The sequence below is a fragment of the Periplaneta americana genome, chromosome 8, assembly GCF_040183065.1.
Source record: "Periplaneta americana isolate PAMFEO1 chromosome 8, P.americana_PAMFEO1_priV1, whole genome shotgun sequence".
Taxonomy (NCBI): domain Eukaryota; kingdom Metazoa; phylum Arthropoda; class Insecta; order Blattodea; family Blattidae; genus Periplaneta; species Periplaneta americana.
The window spans coordinates 36,250,575-36,270,316 of NC_091124.1; the positions used below are offsets into that span (position 1 = coordinate 36,250,575).

General features: G+C 36.5%; 1 long non-coding RNA gene across 1 annotated transcript in view; it reads right to left on the reverse strand.

The window, feature by feature from the left end:
* Positions 1-411: 411 nt before the first annotated feature.
* The window catches only part of LOC138704646 (uncharacterized), a 1,589,272-nt gene continuing 1,569,941 nt past the window's right edge, over positions 412-19,742 (reverse strand). The window contains exon 16 of the long non-coding RNA XR_011333384.1: positions 412-5,164. This is a non-coding gene — a long non-coding RNA (uncharacterized lncRNA). The remainder of the gene's footprint in view (positions 5,165-19,742) is intronic.

A 19,742-nucleotide genomic window follows, 5' to 3' on the forward strand; every position in this document is an offset into this window, starting at 1 on the left:
ACAGTTTTTGTGAAAAAAAATCCAACATGAGCTGCTGAAGGGATTACTCATTCGTGCATATTGTAGTGGACGCTATTTTGTTAATTATAATCGTTTGAGAACACAGGGGCGAATATTTCAGAATAATCTTGGGAGATGTCGAAAATGTTTTAGGCATTAGGAGGACATCTCTTGTGACACAGGTAATGTGGAACTGTATTCATTTCTAAGTCGATTATAAACGTTTTCTCTGCTGAACAGGTTTTATAAACTAAAGTTAGTACCGTAGAAATGGCGGCCGATTTCGTAGTAACTGTGCACGGGGTATAACAGAAAATGTCGTTGTGCTTGTGATGTCAGGGGAGTGACATATATGGAGCACCCTGTATAATTGAAAGATGCCCTTAATAGACATAATACAATTTCACTACATACAATTATAATACTTTATTTTACGGAAGTATAGTTCAATTCAATTAGGTAATCTGTACGTACAAATGTTAGTTTACAAATAAACAATTTTACATAAGTGAAACAACTTTCTTATTACAGGTTTTATAATAAAAATATAATATTATAGTAAAATTACGCCAAATTAATAATTAATTCATTTTATAATATAATTATATAAAAATAAACAGTACCCTGTAAACAGCATAGGCTATACACCTATCCTTCTTAACCATTTCATATAATAACAACTATTTTTTTTTCACAAAGTAGTGACAAACTACTGTATCTGTTTGTTACACGTATACTGAGTAGAAGTGATAGAGCTGTACAGATTGAAGGGAGGCGATAGAGTACAGGTGAGAAGGCACTGTCCTTCTCGACAATGTTAATTTCATGAAATTCGGGTGTACGTTACTTAAAAAAATGTTATGAATATCTAAAGAAGACTTTCAGAAAATGTTTTTACAATTAGAAAAAAATTTGTAGGTAAACTGAAATTTCACAATACTATAATATTGTACAACATATAAAATATGGACATTGCGATAGTTGTTTTCTTTACAGTCCGACACGGACGGAATTTTGCCAATTGAAGGGTTAAGTTTCACTTTTTTAAGCTAAAATTTAATATCAATATATACAGTACATTTTTTTTTCAATATTTCCATGAGTGTCAAAGCAAAATCCATTTCTAACTTTTGTCTTTTTTGTCTGGTGTATTCACACAAAAATTGTCATGTATTCTGAATGAACAGTTTTGAAAAAAGAAAAATCATGGGAATCAGTTTTTCTCGGTTTTAATTTTTTTTATTTCGGTACATTTTTTTCAAAAACCGTTTATCCACAATAAATGAACTGTTTCATTTGTATATATTATTTTAATGTACCGAAGTACATATGATATTTCCATGCAGATATTCTGCGTCATCATACGATGAAAGAGTAATGGAACGGAGAAAAATTCTCTCCGGCGCCGGGATTTGAACCCGGGTTTTCAGCTCTACGTGCTGATGCTTTATCCACTAAGCCACACCGGATACAACTCAGACGCCGGTTAGAATCGTCTCAGATTAAGCTCCAACTCTTGGGTTCCCTCTAGTGGCCGCCCTCTGCACTACGTCATAGATGAACGCAGGACCGAAGTCCACACATGTGCTGAGGTGCACTCGATATGAGTGACTAGTTGGCCGGGATCCGACGGAATAAGCGCTGTCTTAAATCACGAAGTGAATTACGCATATCATATATATATTATTTTAATGTACCGAAGTACATATGAAATTTCCATGCAGATATTCTGCGTCATCATACGATGAAAGAGTAATGGAACGGAAAAAAATTCTCTCCGGCGCCGGGATTTGAACCCGGGTTTTCAGCTCTACGTGCTGATGCTTTATTCACTAAGCCACACCGGATACAACCCCGACGCCGGTTAGAATCGTCTCAGATTAAGCTCCAACTCTTGGGTTCCCTCTAGTGGCCGCCCTCTGCACTACGTCATAGATGTCTATGAACGCAGGACCGAAGTCCACACATGTGCTGAGGTGCACTCGATATGAGTGACTAGTTGGCCGGGATCCGACGGAATAAGCGCCGTCTTAAATCACGAAGTGATTTACGAATATCATATATATATTATTTTAATGTACCGAAGTACATATGATATTTCCATGCAGATATTCTGCGTCATCATATGATAAAGAGTAATGGAACGGAGAAAAATTCTCTCCGGCGCCGGGATTTGAACCCCGGTTTTCAGCTCTACGTGCTGATGCTTTATCCACTAAGCCACACCGGATACAACCCCGACGCCGGTTAGAATCGTCTCAGATTAAGCTCCAACTCTTGGGTTCCCTCTAGTGGCCGCCCTCTGCACTACGTCATAGATGTCAATGAACGCAGGAACGAAGTCCACACATGTGCTGAGGTGCACTCGATATGAGTGACTAGTTGGCCGGGATCCGACGGAATAAGCGCCGTCTTAAATCACGAAGTGATTTACGAATATCATATATATATATTATTTTAATGTACCGAAGTACATATGATATTTCCATGCAGATATTCTGCGTCATCATACGATGAAAGAGTAATGGAACGGAGAAAAATTCTCTCCGGCGCCGGGATTTGAACCCGGGTTTTCAGCTCTACGTGCTGATGCTTTATCCACTAAGCCACACCGGATACAACCCCGACGCCGGTTAGAATCGTCTCAGATTAAGCTCCAACTCTTGGGTTCCCTCTAGTGGCCGCCCTCTGCACTACGTCATAGATGTCAATGAACGCAGGACCGAAGTCCACACATGTGCTGAGGTGCACTCGATATGAGTGACTAGTTGGCCGGGATCCGACGGAATAAGCGCCGTCTTAAATCACGAAGTGATTTACGCATATCATATATATATTATTTTAATGTACCGAAGTACATATGATATTTCCATGCAGATATTCTGCGTCATAATACGATGAAAGAGTAATGGAACGGAGAGCTGAAAACCCGGGTTCAAATCCCGGCGCCGGAGAGAATTTTTCTCCGTTCCATTACTCTTTCATCGTATGTTTCCTTTGTGTTAACCAGACCCAAAATACTAAAAGTAACTACAGAGTTTGCTTGACATTCACGGAAATATTAAAAATATAAGCTATACAAGGTGGGTCAAAAGTCGCTTTCCCCAATATTCGTTCTCAGATTTCATACTTGTACACACATACAGATGTCATAACTTCAATAAACGAATAGCTGGTGTAATAAGTCATGCGTCAACTGTTTTTCCGATGTCATATCTCGTTATTATTTTGTTTTATTATGTTTGGTTGCGTCTCTGTGCAATAACTGCTAGTTTCTTGCAATGAATCACAAATTAACCACAGAACAACGTGTTTTTGTGCTACAACGTTCGTGAAGCAAGTACGAACGCAGCATTGGTGATAGCAGATTTTGAGACAAGACTTCCTGATGTTCAGGATCTGCTTCAGTTGCGACTGATGATCGAACAGTCATTCGTGAAAATCGATTAAAATCGTCAGTTATGTTCTGCCATCTGAAAATCAGTGTCTAAACGTTGTGAAAAAAAATCTGTAACGAAATGTGTAGTGAAATGTAAATTGAATGTAGCCTAATTAAATGTAAGGAAGTGTTTGGGGAAAGCGACTTTCAACCCATTCTGTAGGCCTAGGTATACGGGGTGAGCGAAAAGTATGGAACAATATTTGTAAGTTTCTTATTTATAAATATATGAAAAAAGTGTTTATACAAAAGTTGTTGGGTATCAAAGAAGAAGTATTTTGAACATATTTTCAAGTACTGTGCCTTTCATTTATAAAGGATGTGCCAATGAGTCCATTTTTTTAAATGGCACCGTCAATTTTAATGAAAATCTGCAAAGGGGTAAATGATTCCTTAAGAGTTTATCTATTGTTAAAAGTAAAATTCATAATCGCACGGATAGTATTAATCGAGTGAAACCATGTGAACATTTAGGGGATTTTTTTTTCTGAGAACAGTTTTCATTTTGGACAGACTAATATGATATTGTAATATTTTATTGTACTCTGAACTGATAAAATCTGCACAGTTATATTACTTCCACCCTCTATATTACTTTGCAAATAGGCGTAAACAATAGGCTAAATAAATCATAGACTACATACAGTCTGATCCGTTTGGGTATGGATAATATTAATTTATTATTATAAAGCTATTATGATAGTAGGAACAATTTCTTGCTGGTTATATTATGATGAAAAGATGGGAGTTTCCATATGATAATCAACAATGCATAATCTGAAAGAACAAATGAAAATCGTAGATAATTAAAATAGCTACTACAAATCAACAGCGGGCACAATGTGTTCTTTGGTATGCTAATTTTGAGAGTGTTAAAAGAGTTCAGAGGGAATTTCGACGCGAGTATGGTGTGCTTAATGTACCTAAATACGATTCCATAATGTTGTGCTATCGAACATTTGTAGAAACAGATTGTGTTAAAAAAACATGCAGGAGGTCGCAGGCGAAACGCAGTACGAGAAGCAGCTATCTCTAACCCCTCCTGATTTCTTCGTGTGGGGTTTTGTTAAAGACATTGTCTATTCACAGAAACCCAGGAAAATTGATGGTCTGAGAGTAAAAATTACTCAAGCTTTTCATCAAATCACCCCTCTTATGTTACAACGGACATGGGCTGAATTACATCGCCGTTATGAGTTGTGCAGGGTGCGCAATGGGGGTCATGTTGAGCTCTGAGGAATCTCCCATCTTTCAGTGTTGTATGCACAAAGTTTCAACAAATAAAGTTCAGTAGTAAATGTTTTACGGAGTTTTTATTTTATCCATAACCAAACGGATCACCCTGTATTTTCTAATTATGCTTATATAGTAGTTGTACTTTATTTCTAATGAAAAACTGTGTCAAATTGCCTTTCCACTACTCCACTACACACCAATGTTAATTTCAAAATAAACAATACTCTGTAAATGTCAAATACTTTCTCATTTCACTTTTTGTAAGAAAAAATATTATTTATACTTTAGTGCAATTGTACCGAGTTAATTATTACGATAAAGTTCTCCTTCTAGAAATACTCCATCCACCAATCGCTCTACAGCACCAAACTTCTCTTGCCTGGGCAATCGTGGATCGGTTCCATGAATTTGGTTCGTAGTTGTCCAGTCGTCTGGTTGATTACGTTACGACCAGCTCGAAATGTAGAATGTTGTCGGATCTAGCTTCACCTGTAAACAAACAGAAGCATGTAACAATACTTTGGTTTACATATCGGAAAAACTTGACTAATGCTTCAAACATTCACTTCTTCCAGCAATAGGCCTATAACCTGATTTATAGTACCTATGTTAATCACGCAGCTGTCTGCCTTGGTATATCCTACACGAAGGTAAATTGGCTTCTGCATCAGTGAATTGAGAGTCTGTAACTCTTTTGTTAAAATTAATTAAAGGTCACTTTCGTTCGTTTGTTTTTTTCCTAGGACATTCATTCATTCATTCATTCATTCATTCATTCATTCATTCATTCATTCATTCATTCATTCATTCATTCATTCATTCAGAAGTTCCTTCATCCGTTCGTTCATTCATTCATTCATTCATTCATATATTCATTCATTCATTCATTCATTCATTCATTCAGAAGTTCCTTCATCCGTTCATTCATTCATTCATTCATTCATTCAGAAGTTCCTTCATCCGTTCATTTATTCATTCATTCATTCATTCATTCATTCATTCATTCATTCATTCATTCATTCATTCATTCATTCATTCATTCATTCAGAAGTTCCTTCATCCGTTCATTTATTCATTCATTCATTCATTCTGAAGTTCCTTCATCCGTTCATTTATTCATTTATTCATTCATTCAGAAGTTCCTTCATCCGTTCATTCATTCATTCATTCATTCATTCAGAAGTTCCTTCATCCGTTCATTTATTCATTCATTCATTCATTCATAAGTTCCTTCATCCGTTCATTTATTCATTCATTCATTCATTCATTCATTCAGAAGTTCCTTCATCCGTTCATTTATTCATTCATTCATTCATTCATTCATAAGTTCCTTCATCCGTTCATTTATTTATTCATTCATTCATTCATTCAGAAGTTCCTTCATCCGTTCATTTATTCATTCATTCATTCATTCATTCATTCATTCATTCAGAAGTTCCTTCATCCGTTCATTTATTCATTCATTCATTCATAAGTTCCTTCATCCGTTCATTTATTCATTCATTCATTCATTCATTCAGAAGTTCCTTCATCCGTTCATTTATTCATTCATTCATTCATTCAGAAGTTCCTTCATCCGTTCATTCATTCATTCATTCATTCATTCATTCATAAGTTCCTTCATCCGTTCATTTATTCATTCATTCAGAAGTTCCTTCATCCGTTCATTTATTCATTCATTCATTCATTCATTCATTCATAAGTTCCTTCATCCGTTCATTTATTCATTCATTCGTTCATTCAGAAGTTCCTTCATCCGTTCATTTATTCATTCATTCATTCATTCATTCATTCAGAAGTTCCTTCATCCGTTCATTTATTCATTCATTCATTCATTCATAAGTTCCTTCATCCGTTCATTTATTCATTCATTCATTCATTCAGAAGTTCCTTCATCCGTTCATTTATTCGTGAAGGAAGGAACGAATGAATGAAGTCATTTCTTTCGTACCTATGTTAATCATGCAGCTGTCTGCCTTGGTATATCCTACACGAAGGTAAATTGGCTTCTGCATCAGTGAATTGAGAGTCTGTAACTCTTTTGTTAAAATTAATTAAAGGTCACTTTCGTTCGTTTGTTTTTTTCCTAGGACATTCATTCATTCATTCATTCATTCATTCATTCATTCATTCATTCATTCATTCATTCATTCATTCATTCATTCAGAAGTTCCTTCATCCGTTCGTTCATTCATTCATTCATTCATTCATTCATATATTCATTCATTCATTCATTCATTCATTCATTCAGAAGTTCCTTCATCCGTTCATTCATTCATTCATTCATTCATTCATTCATTCAGAAGTTCCTTCATCCGTTCATTCATTCATTCATTCATTCATTCATTCATTCATTCATTCATTCATTCATTCATTCAGAAGTTCCTTCATCCGTTCATTTATTCATTCATTCATTCATTCTGAAGTTCCTTCATCCGTTCATTTATTCATTTATTCATTCATTCAGAAGTTCCTTCATCCGTTCATTCATTCATTCATTCATTCATTCAGAAGTGCCTTCATCCGTTCATTTATTCATTCATTCATTCATTCATAAGTTCCTTCATCCGTTCATTTATTCATTCATTCATTCATTCATTCATTCATTCATTCATTCATTCATTCATTCAGAAGTTCCTTCATCCGTTCATTTATTCATTCATTCATTCATTCATTCATTCATTCATAAGTTCCTTCATACGTTCATTTATTTATTTATTCATTCATTCATTCATTCATTCATTCATTCAGAAGTTCCTTCATCCGTTCATTTATTCATTCATTCATTCAGAAGTTCCTTCATCCGTTCATTTATTCATTCATTCATTCATTCATAAGTTCCTTCATCCGTTCATTTATTCATTCATTCATTCATTCAGAAGTTCCTTCATCCGTTCATTTATTCATTCATTCATTCATTCAGAAGTTCCTTCATCCGTTCATTTATTCATTCATTCATTCATTCATAAGTTCCTTCATCCGTTCATTTATTCATTCATTCATTCAGAAGTTCCTTCATCCGTTCATTCATTCATTCATTCATTCATTCATTCATTCATAAGTTCCTTCATCCGTTCATTTATTCATTCATTCATTCATTCAGAAGTTCCTTCATCCGTTCATTTATTCATTCATTCATTCATTCATTCATTCATTCATTCATTCAGAAGTTCCTTCATCCGTTCATTTATTCATTCATTCATTCATTCATAAGTTCCTTCATCCGTTCATTTATTCATTCATTCATTCATTCATTCATTCAGAAGTTCCTTCATCCGTTCATTTATTCGTGAAGGAAGGAACGAATGAATGAAGTCATTTCTTTCGTGAGAAATTCCTAGAAGTAATATAGACATAAGTTAAGATTAGACACTGAACGGCGAAGGTGATGTTCAGACGTCATATTATAACAGGCTTATTGTCTGACTACATCATCATATGTAATGTGTTGTGTATTGTAATGCAAGGTATTTTATTTCATAATATTATATCCCACTTATTTTGTAAACTGTGTAAAATAGTAGAAATAACGTTTTAAGTCTTCATTCTTTATGATAGTTAAAATAGTGTATTTTAGTCTACTAATATAAGCCGTTCAGAGCAGAAGTGGTGTAAGTCAAAAATGGATAATGAGGGTTAAAGTAAACATTCTGTAAAATACAGCGCAAAGTAGCAATTAATATTCAATTTATTTAAACTCTTAGTAGTCAGTGGATAGCACGAAGGACATATTAATTGCTACTTTGCGCTGTATTTTACAGAATTTTTACTTTAGGCCTAAACCTGATTACCCAATTTTGACTTACACCACTTCTGCTCTGAAAGGCTCATATAGTGTAAAGGTCTGACAGACATTGACTATTTTCAAAAGCCGATTGTCAGAGAGACTGTTTTTCGTCTTTAGAATATGATCTTTCTTCAAATATTACTTTTGTAGAGCATTTATTTTTTTTATAAACAGTTATATTACCGGCTGTTCTGTATGGTTGTGAAATTTGGACTCTTACTTTGAGAGAGGAACAGAGGTTAAGGGTGTTTGAGAATAAGGTGCTTAGGAAAATATTCCGGACTAAGAGGGATGAAGTTACAGGAGAATGGAGAACGTTGCACGACGCAGAACTGCACGCATTGTATTCTTCACCTGACATAATTAGGAACTTTAAATCCAGACGTTTGAGATGGGCAGGGCATGTAGCACGTATGGGCGTATCAAGAAATACATAACCCAGCCTATAGAATGTTAGTTGGGAGCCCGGAGGGAAAAGGACATTTGGGGAGGCCGAGACGTAGATGGGAGGATAATATTTTAATGAATTTGAGGGAGGTGGGATATGATGATAGAGACTGGATTAATCTTGCACATGATAGGGACCGATGGCGGGCTTATGTGAGGGCGGCAAAGAACCTCCGGGTTCCTTAAAAGCCGTAAGTAAGTAAGTAAGTAAGTAAGTAAGTAAGTAAGTAAGTAAGTAAGTAAGTAAGTAAGTAAGTAAGTAAGTAAGAGTATTTATTTTTAATACTAGCCTATATCAATTTTTCTACATCAGGCCTAGTTATGTTAAACATTCCTTCGATCCAAATTATCTTATTTAACACTAAATTGTAATTCTTTAATTCTTAGAATTATATATAATTATACCCACTCCATTTGCCTTTACTACTAGTATTATTATTATTATTATTATTATTATTATTATTATTATTATTATTATTACTATTAGGTTATTTTACGACGCTGTATCAACATCTCAGGTTATTTAGCGTCTGAATGAGATGAAGGTGATAATGCCGGTGAAATGAGCCCGGGGTCCAACACCGAAAGTTACCCAGCAGTAACATTATTTATTATTATTATTATTATATTATTATTATTATTATTATTATTATTATTATTATTATTATTAATTTTCTATCTATTTTATACTGGTCAATGGAAGAGAAGGCCTTATTGTCTTAACTCTGCCAGTACAAATAGAAATAATAAAATAAATAAATGAACAAATAATTTAAATTGTAGGAAATATCATCGTAGTATCAATCTTTATCACTTGAATGCATTTTCAACAGTCCCCAAGGTCAAGTTTAGAATCATTAAAAGAACATCAAATGCAGCACAAACAAGATGCAAGCGTTCTCGAAAGTACCTGTGCCACGCGCAAAATATGACGTCACGTCAATATAGTCTATATCTTTATATCCGTATGCCCTGGGACAGAATACGGTCCCTAATTATTATCCATGTGAATGCCAAGATTTTTATGGAAGAATTGAAAAGAATATATGCACTGTATTAACTTTAACAGGGGAAATGTCAAATCGTTTTACAGCGTCGATTTTACATGTTACACAACGTCTTTATTCATCGTAATTCTCAGAGGATTTGAACCCGGATCTCCTGCGTGGTAAGACGAGTGTCTAACGATGTGTTCATAATGGTCTGCTGTGTTATATTTGTGCACGTTCTGACAAAGGCCTACAACAGGTTAAAAGAATATTTTTTCTCCCTATTTGTTGATTCACGTTTTTGTTTCTTTCTGGTGGATGGTCCGTAACAGCCAATTAAACGCCCTGCCCGGGAATCTTCCACCGCTACGCCGAGACCCGATGCCTTTAATTGCCAAGTGTGTGACGTGTCTGAAATGCCGACGGGGGCCCGTGAGATAAATCAAAATTATTGACAAGTGTTTCTGATTCCTTTTATCTCCATACTGCATCTACACTTTCAACTCCTTTTTTCCCAGTCTCGGCCAATGGGACGCAAGGACAATTGTTGTATTGTATCACGTGAAATGACAAATAATAGGTGGAGTTTTATGGAGCTGGAGAGCCTATCACGGCGGACGCAACACACGACACCATGACGAAATGCCCCCTCCCCACTCGCACCGTGACCTCCCACCCTCCGCAATGTCTCGTGCACTTGTTCTTTGCGTTACCAGGAACCTGCTCCACCTAGCGCTCGACATTCCTTCTCAAATCTCCGTTCCTTTTTTGTTATTACTCTTTTATCATTTTCCCTTTCTATTTCTTATTTCGCATTTCCTTTTAGTTTTGTTCCTTGTGCCTTCTACTTCGTCCTCATTATCTTCAATTTTATACTTCGTTGTAATCTTTTTTCCTTATCACCACATATTCTTCCAATTATTGTAATTATTTATTCATTCATTTCAAGATGTGAACATATAGGCTACACCAGCGTTTCTCAAACTTTTCTGAAGTGGGGACCATTTTTTTAAAGTCAGAACAGTTCCGTGGACCACCTTACTCTTATTCCCTTCGAAAGTAAATTTATCATTTTTGCAGCATATTTTAATACCAGTGTACTTATATTTTAAAATATAAATAATTAATTACAATACTTTTGTAATTATACTTTTTTGTAGCCAATCACAAGTAACTTATAACAAATTCTGTGCATTGGTTGATTCATCACTTGCCTTTAGCAGTCAGTTGTTTGAAATCCTTCTTACGTTAGCAGTTGTCCATGTCTCTGTTAAATAGTGCCCATTATAAATAATAGAAAACTGGCTTCACTTAACGCAGAACCACACCTGTGGAGTAACGGTCAGCGCGTCTGGCCGCGAAACCAGGTGGCCCGGGTTCGAATCCCGGTCGGGGCTAGTTATTTGGTTGAGGTTTTTTCCGGGGTTTTCCCTCAACCCAATATGAGCAAATGCTGGGTAACTTTCGGTGTTGGACCCCGGACTTATTTCACCGGCATTATCACCTTCATATCATTCAGACGCTAAATAACCTAAATGTTGATACAGCGTCGTAAAATAACTCAATAAAATAAAAAAAATAAACTTAACGCAGAAACATGTCCGATTTTCAACAAGTAAAGATGCAATTTGGCACGTTCTATTATTGGTGTACGACGTAAAGTACGTGCCCATTTCAATTTGCATACTGGGTGTCGACAAAACTATTAAGAAAATCATCAATACATGAAAAGGTTCCTCTGATATGAATTCGGGTGATCCCTGGCTGGGTTACAGACGCGGCGCCAGATATGCAGGAGAAGGGGAGAAACGCCACGTTCATAGTGCTTTAAAGCCATCTTTTGTTGCTAGAATAGAGTGGGAAGTGGGTAGACGGTTAGGGTAAGAAATTTCATAAAATATTATTACTGGAACAAAAAGTGAAAGGCGATTGCCATGTGTCAATTCCAAACTTTGAGATTTTCAGCTAGAGTGTGATATGTAATTCGTTGAATTTTATTTTTTCTTCTGTCTTTTTTTAAGGACCACAAGGGCAGAACTCGAGGACCACAGGTGGTCCGCGGGCTATAGTTTGAGAAACGTTGGGTTACAGGATGAACCTAATTAGGGCTATAATGTTATTGTTTAGTCAACTGTCCGAAGACAGGTCTGAACCTCACAAGTGATACCAAGAAGGCACCACTTATGAGGCAATTAGCCCTCCATTGCATACATCGCCCACTAGCTACATATTGCACAATGATTATTAGAGGAGAAAAATTCGCTCCGGCTCCGGGATCGAACACGGGTCCTTGGTTCTACGTACCAAGTGCTCTAACCACTGAGGTACGACGAAGTTCATTCCACAGCACCGGATCGAATCCCCTTCCTCTAGTGTTTTTCTCTTTGTGGCCTAACTCCAAGTGCGACATATAGCCTATGTTGACGTATATTAAGTCAATTGTCATTATACAAGGAGCGCACTCAATTGAGTGACTTGGTGGCCGAGATTCCACGGTATTATGAACCGCTGGGCGAAGAATCTACTTAAACATTTATTTATTTATTTATTTATTTATTTAATGTCGAACATGAGAGGTTTGCTTTTTGGTGCAAGAAAATCTTCCTATAAATTCACTACTACTTTCGGTGGTAGACCCCGGACTCATTTCACCGGCATTATCACCTTTATCTTATTCAGACGATATACAGGGTGTTTCCAAGGTGGTGTTACAAACTGTCAGGGATGATGGCGTAGGGCACATGTATCAATTTGAGATAAGGAACCCTGCTCCGGAAATGACAGAGTCGAAAGTTACAAACAAAAATAGTTGTATGGAAATGACAATTTCATTCCTGTGTACACCTTATTTATGTGTGTTTATCTGTACATCTTACACATATTGTATTCATCTAACGTTGTTTACGTTGTCTACTTACAATATTCCATTCAGCGCGCTGTCTGAGGGGTGGGGACAGGAAACTACACTAAAGCAATGCAGATAGCGTAATGTGTAACGGACATGGTCGGTCCTCATATGCACGTCTGTAGACAGCAGTGTCTGTGTACAAGTTGCAGTGTTCAGTCGATCAGTCCTAGTGAAATGGATTTTATTATTTTTTTTATTTTAATAGGTTATTTTACGACGCTTTATCAATATCTCTGGTCATTAAGCGTCTGAATGAGATGAAGGTGATAATGCCGGTGAAATGAATCCGGGGTGCAACACCGGAAGTTACCCAGCATTTGCTCATATTGGGTTGAGGGAAAACCCCGGAAAAAACCTCAACCAGGTAACTTTCCCCGACCGGGAATCGAACCCGGGCCACCTGGTTTCGCGGCCAGACGCGCTGACCGTTACTCCACAGGTATGTACTAGTGAAATGGAGGAGTATACGAGAGCGGAATATGCATACCTGATTTTCGAATACGGATGAGCCAATGGGAACAGTAGACAAGCTCACAGATTGTATCGACAAGTACCCACGTAGGAGACATCCGGCCCATACCATCTTTCCACGACTGTTTCAAAGGTTAAAGGAAGGAGGGCACGTGGTGCCAAATTACAATTCCATTTCCACACAACTATTTTTGCTTATAACTTTCGACTCAGTCATTTCCGAACCATGATTCCTTATCTCAAATTGATACATGTGCCCTTCGCCATCATCCCTGAAAGTTTGTAACACCACCTCGGAAACACCCTGTATAACCTGAGATGTTGATAAAGCGTCGTAAAATAACCTACTAAAATTCCACTACCGGTACGAATATCTACAAAGACATGGAGTTACTTGTGATGATATTAAAAAATATGTGTTTACATATTGTGAAAGACTCAGTAGAAATATTGTACGTATTACCATTTAAAAATCCCTGAATTTCATAGTTAATTTACACTAATTTTTTTTACTGTTCCTATGATTGTACAATTATTGTTATATTTTATTCCAAATGTCTTTGGCCAACTGTAAACGCAGTCAGATATCGTGATAAAGGAATTTAGGCCTATTCAGAGTTGAAGTGAAACAGCCTTGCAGATTTCCAGAGCGAATAGCTCATGTTGCATGTAACAAAAAACTGTAATGAATAATTTCAGAGAAAAGAAACACAGGGCTAGAAAAAATGAAAGTTGTGAAAAAAACTTAAACAAAATTGTTCATATTACATTTTTAAAGTCATTGCTCTGAAAAAAAATGTCATTGAAACACGATCACTTGCTCTAAAAAAATCATTGCTCTACAGTTTATTGTTATTTAAAAACAGAACATTAAAAATAACAAATTTCACATGGCGTGTGGGGAAGAGAAGAGGAGTTACATTCTCCTGTTGAATTGAATTGAATTGAAAGAGGAGAATTGGGAGGAGAAATTTAAAAGGTACGCAAAACGCGTCCTTGCAAGGGGTTCGGTGCTGCGAGCTCCAAGCCTGTTGGCCACTTGTCTCACTCCGGGTTACGCTGCTCCACTGAAGGAGCTCTAGAAAATTTTGAAGGGGAAAAACCGAAAATGGACGTAACCTCTTAGGTACCACATAAGAGAGTAAGAGTTTATATATCTTTAGACGTATTTTTGTAAATAACATGTTTCTGGATATGTCATAAGAGCCCTTTCATACTCTATCTTAATTTTTACTGATTCTGTATTTCTGAAATTACTATATTTCAGTTTGAATGGCACATATAAGCCACTAGAAATGAACGCAAGCTACCGTGATTAATTGTGAATACATATTATGTGTGTGGAATTACGTAAAATGAATATATAAAAACCAATATAGGCTCACTTTCATTGCATTCATTTAGAGAAACATATAGGCGTTCAGCACGATATTATCTTCCACAAAAATTCGTTTATTTTTGTACATAGGATTATATCATACGGATTTGTACATATATGCCCCTACCCTCATCTAATGCCTTATATTACTTTTAAAACAATATACCCTAAAGTGTTTTTTTACTGAAATTTTACCCACTCCGTGCAACGCAGCGAGAGAAACATTCACTTGGAAAAATAACAAATTCATAAATACGGTACTGAACACACTCCTTATACATATTACATGAAACTATTGCTATCTTCCCAAACGGTACAATTAAGGCTTATAAATATTGGATAGAAACATGCTTAAAATATAGCCTAGGCCTACTGGTTGGGGATGGAATATGCTTCCAAAAATGTTAAAACAGAATGTTATCATGTCACTGGCTAACAAAAATCTAACAATCGCTTGCAATTGTATTACTATGGACAGAGAAACAGAGAATTTTACAAGAGAAATTTGGTTTTGCTTAGTTGTGTAATTCTAAAAACCGCCAAGAATTTTAAACCAGAACACTATAATGTCACTGCCAAACATAAATTTTGTTACTGAACACGGAAAAGGAGCAAGAATTTCATCAGAGAGATTTGGTTTTTGATTGGTTATCCTTACAGTTTAAAATACATTAAGACACTAAGATTAAAAAACGGGCTCTCAAGCTTTGTCGTAACAATTCACCATTAAAATGGGACAAACTGACGGACAGGAGAACGTGAATTCGATTATACGCAATGTTCAAAACATACAGAGGTGAGCCAGCCTGGAGGGAAATAAAAATAGGTTGCAGGCGCCAAATTACTCTTCAAAGAACGACCACTCATATAAATTGAGGGAAAGAAGACAGAGGACGGACACTGGAAAGTTTTCTTTTCTCAATCGTACTATCAGGGACTGGAATGCTTTACCTGCAGACTTACTAAAGGCTTTACCAACAACCAAAAATGTATTTAAAAATAGGCTTAAGGACTTCACTAATAGACGGTAGTATATTATACACACTATTTAAAGGGTGTAATTGATATTTTGTTATTTGAAGCGTTGTATCAGTGAAGTATGAAGTATGTTGTGTCAGTGAAGTGTGTAGTGTCAGTGATGTCTATTGTGTAAGTGAAGTGTGTTTGTGTTAGTGAAGTTCTATAGTTCATAGTGGCTGTGCAAAGTATTTGAACAGTGAAATGGATTTGAAGTGTTAGTGAAATCAGGATAGAATCAGTGAAATGTGTCGTAGTTCCAGTGCAGTGAGTGAGTTGACAGCGAAATGAATGTAGTGCCGAAAGGTACTTGTGCAGGTATGAACATATCACGCTCGTGGGTCTTAGTTCGAGCTTAGGATTAAGATACAAATTAGATTTACTTTAAATGTTATTTTAAGTGATCGTGCTTCACTTAATTCAGGATGCTCATTATTATTATTATTATTATTATTATTATTGTTGTTGTTTTTTATTAGTTGTGTTTATTATTAATTGTCATTATTGAGTGTAATTAGTTACCACTGCCACCGGGTACACACCCATTTGCAGTGTGAATACATATATACAGTACATACTGTACATACATACATACATACATACATACATACATACATACATACATACATACATACATACATACATACATACATACATACATACATCCTACTGCCAAACAAATTTTGTTACTGAACACGGAAAAGGAGAGAGAATTTCATCAGAGAGATTTGGTTTTTGATTGGTTATACATAGCCTAATTCTAAAAACCTCCATAGAATGTTACAATAGGATGATACCATGTCACTGGCTAAGAAAATTGCAACAATTGCTAGCAAGTGTATTATAGGGCAAGGGAAAAATTTCGTCAGATCTATTTAGTTTTGCTTACTTACTTACTCACTTACTGGCTTTTAAGGAACCCGGAGGTTCATTGCCGCCCTCACATAAGCCCGCCATTGGCCCCTATCCTGAGCAAGATTAATCCAGATTTGGTTTTGCTTGGTTATGTAATGATAAAAACTTCAAGAATAAAAAACACAGAATGATATCACAGTCTACTATATACAGCCGCGAAGCTCAATATGTACTAAAAATGCAAACATGGGTAGTTGCCCACCACTAGGATCGCTACTATCGCCTCATCATCGCAGATCTCTCTCCTAGTAGACGACAAAATATGTTACACTTTCGTTGTGTTCTTTTGGAAAAATTAACACCTTCCTTCCATTATTGAAATATTAAATGCAGAAAGTTAATTTATTATTTTACTGAAGTATATTAAATTCCACCATAAACTCGAAGATACCTGCAAGAAATAGGTTAATATTATTTTTGTTTGTGCAAAACGAACTGAAATTTACTATAATAGCTTCACTCATTCAAGATTATAGCGATAATTAACTATGAAATCAATAAATATTAATTTGCATTTCCCTTTACAACAATAATAATGGAAATATGAATTAATGGAGTAACTTACGTGTACCGGTACTTGTAGTGTAGGCTTACGTAGTTAACAAAGTGGGATGAGGTTAAGCAATAATAATCACACCAGAATTGGAAATAAAACGTGATCAATAAATTTTATTGTAACAGACTTTTTCTACGTTTCTAGTAAAGTAACAAATAAAAATAACAACAAAATTAACAGCTATAATTAAAAACATATCCTTTGAAAAAAAAAAGTAGGTCTAAGCAATAATAATCCCACCAGAATTGAAAATAAAACATGATCAATAAATTTCATTAAAACAAACTTAATTTTTCTACGTCAATAGTAAAATATTATTATTCCAATTATTGTATTTTAGCCATTAACATTTCCATTACAACCAATAACGAACATTTCACAAGCATCAATGTGAAATACGCAACGAGCTAGCACTCGATGGAAATACGACACAGTCCAAAGTCGACCGTGGACAGTCTATTGTTTCTAGTTGCTAACCGCTTGGAGCGCTTTATCACGAGATTTGCAAAAAATCACCTCAAGCTTCGCGACTGTATATAGTAGACTGTGATGATATCATATCCTAACAGTCTAAGAACATTGTTACAACTACTAGCAAAACTAAATCTCTCTGGAAATTTTATAACTGGAAACAAACAGCGAGATATTTTGCCATAGAGATTTGGTTTTGCTTGGTTATACCCCTGATCACATAGGCTAGATTGGTCATTCCCATGTTATGAAATGGCAACATATAAAGAAAAAAACCACCAGGATCTCCAATATCGAAAATTAATTTTTTGGTAACAACCACTAGATCAGGGCTGGGCATCGGGAGCGCATCCAGACTCGAAACGGGGACGCTTAATATTCATCCGTCACAGAATCAACGCTGCGCGGTGTTCGACGGGGAAGAAAGGGGATGAAGAGAAATCATATGGCTCCCCGTGAAAGAGTAGTATCCGCTCTTGCTACCCAACCCTGCAATAGATGGAAGTAGGCCTACTGCTGCAAGCTATTACTCCATGCAATTTCATCAGGCTTATAAAGTGATTTATTTTGCAGTCGCTAGACGGCAGCATAGTGTAAGTTGTTGTACTTAATGATCATATAAAATCAGAACACTTTCAAATGGTTAATATGAAGATAAGGTGAGTATGGTAAAATGTGTGTGCGTGTATCCAATGCCCACCCACTTCACTTGCGTGATTCGGGTTCCGCATATTGCGGATAGATGGCAGAACTGTGACCCATTTTCTAGTTTTACACCACTTCGGCGGGCCACACTGTACATGATGTGTATCTGTGGAGAGTTATGCCGTGTACTAGGGTGAGTGTATGTGTAAGTGTAGTGTCTGGAAATGGGTGATGATGAAGATGAGGAAGGGAGAAGGGGAAACCAGGCGCCGGCACGTAGCCTACTCCTGTCGAATAGCACCAAGGGGGCCGCCAGGCTTAACGTCCCCATCCGACGGACGAATTACTATCAACAGTGACATATGCCTTCTCTTCATATGCACTGCGGAGAGATTTGGGATTTAACCCAGACATATTGGTGCACAATCTAGTGATTAGAAGTTGTGCATCGCCACCTAGTCCCGAGATAGAAATTTTACATGAATCGAAACCGGGCCGTCTAGTCTCGAGGCAGGCACACTACCACAGAGTTAACTCGGCGGACTGTTGGAAAAACAATACAGCGGCTGAAAGAAAAATTTCCTTGCAAGTATTTTACCACAAAAAATGTGACGATATTTGTCTTCAATTGAAACCCGAGAAGTTATCCACAGGTACACCCGGTATTAAATATTACGGAAGTATTTTTGTGCGTAGCGACGTTTCAGATAATTATATAATTTTGCATAGTATAGTCTAAGCCTACGACAGTTTAACTTAAAAAAAAATAATTTCACTGATCATGATTCTTTTCCTGACACACTATCATATTACAGTCTACGTTTCGCTGAAAAACCAAAGCAATGGTCTCGCCAAGTTGATTGAGGGTTTCGTTTTTGTGTGATTCTGCATCATGCAGGGTTTAAACACTTGGTTAATAATTCTCATCGATGTTATGATGGGAAATTTTACTTTTTACGACAGATTTCTCCTCATAGCCAATATAATAGTCCATAGTGATTAAGTAAATACTGGTAATAAGTAACCATGAAAGTATGATATATAGCCAAAGTAAATAAATAAGTAAGCAAGTAAAAAACTAAGTAAGGAGTTACTGTGATGTACCGAAGTACGTATGATATTTCCTTACAGGAATTCTGCATTACCATTTGATGAAGGATGGTAAGCTACGCATCAAATGGTAATGCAGAATTCCTGCAAGGAAATATCATACGTACCTCGGTACATCACAGTAATATGATAAGCGTAAATAATCACTTGGTGATAAGACGGCGCTCATCCCGTCGGATCCCGGCCATTTAATCACTCGTAATGAGTGCACCTCTGCACATAGTGCGTTTGAAATTCTGCCACTGTCACATATTCTGTGACAGTACATGAGGGTTGGCCACTAAAGGGAAACTGAGAGGTGGAACTTAAACTGAGAGGATTCAATCCGGCATCGGAACTGGAGTCCGGTGTGCCTTAGTGGATAAAGCGACAG